Here is a 2,500-nt window from a genome sequence, read left to right on the forward strand (position 1 = left end):
AAAGGTCCGCGCCAACACCGAGCAGACCGTAATGGGGCGAAAGTCAGCGGGGGATGTTGGTGCAGCCGTTTTCGGGAGAAGGGACGTCCGCGCGCGAAGCAGGCGTTCCGGAAGGGCGCGGGCCAGAAGGAAGAGATTCATCACTTTCACCAGGACTTCGTGCGGCAGGCGCCGCAACTCCGCTGGGGTAAGGCCGTCCGGCCCGGCTGCTGATCCCCTGGGCGGCAACGCGGCGGCGACCTCCTCATGTGTGACCGGCCCCCATATGCACTCGAGAGCGACAGGCTCTGAGTGCGGGAGGAGGCGGTCACGAATGAAGCCCGCGGTGGAGATGGGCTTCTTGGTGAAGAGGTCCGCCCAGAAGTCCAGCAGACCAGGGATGGCAGGTGGCGGCTGGAGCAGGGTGCCATCCAAGAGGCCGCGCACGCAACGTGCACGCGACCGTCGGAAGGCATCCTGCGTTCTCGCGTACTCCCAGCGGCGCCGCTTGCGCTTCTGCGTCGGCGGCGCGGCAGGCGGCCGCTTCGATGGTTGGCGCGGCCGCTGTGTCCTGGTGATCGATCTCTCCCCTCTGGACCCGACCGACGCAAGGGCATCCGGGAGCATGCCCAGGATGACATCGGGCGGCGTGCCCCGCCCCAGACCTATGACACGATCCAGGGCAGAGAAACGCTGGGCGGAAGCGGGTAGCCCCGCCAGATGCTCCCAGATGGCGGCGTCAGTCGGCCCCTCCGGCGGCGGCCCGGTGGTGTCGGCCGTGAAGTCCTCGGCTGCGTCGACGGGCGGCGCAGCGGCCTCGCCCGCGTCAGGCAGCGGGCTCGCTGCTCCCCGGCGGGACGCCGGCTCTTCCCCCCGACCGATCTCAAGCGCCTCCATGAATTGGCGGACAAGCTGCTTGTGGGCAGCTTGCCGCCGTCGGCACTTGATTGCCTCAAGCGTTCGGTCGGGGAACATCCTGATGAGTTCTTGATTTACAAAGAAGAACCGGGCGTCCCTCTCGAGGAACAGTTCGGCCTCTGCCTTGGCGAGCGACAGGACTTCTTCCTCCGTCCACCTCGCGCGATGCCTCTCCGTGACGATCTCCGCGTTGGCGGCCGCAAGGTGTTGGCGGCGGCGATGGACCCCGAGACCGTTCTTGGTGGTGAAGCTGCGGTGGCACTCACTACAGGTGTATTCAGCTGCAAAAGTTACAAGATTTTCGGCACGGCCGGTTGGCCGGCTAGGTGCTGGGGGAGTTGGGGTGGCACCTTCAGCGGAAGGGCCACCACTTATTCTCTGATTACTGCCCCCAACTAAAAAAGGGATAGTGCGAGGGGGGGCTGGTAACCCCCCCAAGCCCCTGGTGCGGTCTTCCACTCTGCGAAAATCAGCGGGCCCACGAGAAGGGGAGAAGACCGCAGGAGAGGAGAGGCTAAGAGGGCTAGGCCCATGTATTGCGCATCACTCTCCCTGTAACTATAACCCAAGGAAGGCACCTCGCAGCAGCAGCACGACTACATCAAGACCGCACTTCGAAAAGCCAAGTCCGGATGCAGCCACACCGCCGCCACTTGGCCACCTTAAGAGAGTCATAGTTACTCCCGCCAAGAGAGTCATAGTTACTCCCGCCGTTTACCCGCGCTTGCTTGAATTTCTTCACGTTGACATTCAGAGCACTGGGCAGAAATCACATTGCGTCAACACCCGCTAGGGCCATCGCAATGCTTTGTTTTAATTAGACAGTCGGATTCCCCCAGTCCGTGCCAGTTCTGAGTTGATCGTTGAATGGCGGCCGAAGAGAATCCGCGCACCCGCGCGCCCCCGGAGGAGCACGCTAAGGCGGACGCGGCCTCGCAGCAAGGAAGATCCGTGGGAGGCCAAGGCACGGGACCGAGCTCGGATCCTGCACGCAGGTTGAAGCACCGGGGCGCGAACGCCGCGCAGGCGCGCGCATCCTGCACCGCCGGCCAGCACGAGGCCGACCAACGGCGAGAGCAGACCACGCCCGCGCTAAACGCCCGCACTTACCGGCACCCCTACGGCACTCACCTCGCCCAGGCCCGGCACGTTAGCGCTGACCCACTTCCCGACCAAGCCCGACACGCCCCGATCCTCAGAGCCAATCCTTATCCCGAAGTTACGGATCCAATTTGCCGACTTCCCTTACCTACATTATTCTATCGACTAGAGGCTCTTCACCTTGGAGACCTGCTGCGGATATGGGTACGAACCGGCGCGACACCTCCACGTGGCCCTCTCCCGGATTTTCAAGGTCCGAGGGGAAGATCGGGACACCGCCGCAACTGCGGTGCTCTTCGCGTTCCAAACCCTATCTCCCTGCTAGAGGATTCCAGGGAACTCGAACGCTCATGCAGAAAAGAAAACTCTTCCCCGATCTCCCGACGGCGTCTCCGGGTCCTTTTGGGTTACCCCGACGAGCATCTCTAAAAGAGGGGCCCGACTTGTATCGGTTCCGCTGCCGGGTTCCGGAATAGGAACCGGATTCCCTTTCGCCCAACGG

General features: G+C 63.3%; 1 pseudogene; it reads right to left on the bottom strand.

The window, feature by feature from the left end:
• Positions 1 to 2,500, bottom strand: part of LOC124733159 — a 7,983-nt pseudogene that overhangs the window by 3,517 nt on the left and 1,966 nt on the right.

Source organism: Schistocerca piceifrons, unplaced genomic scaffold (genome assembly GCF_021461385.2).
Source record: "Schistocerca piceifrons isolate TAMUIC-IGC-003096 unplaced genomic scaffold, iqSchPice1.1 HiC_scaffold_1384, whole genome shotgun sequence".
Taxonomy (NCBI): domain Eukaryota; kingdom Metazoa; phylum Arthropoda; class Insecta; order Orthoptera; family Acrididae; genus Schistocerca; species Schistocerca piceifrons.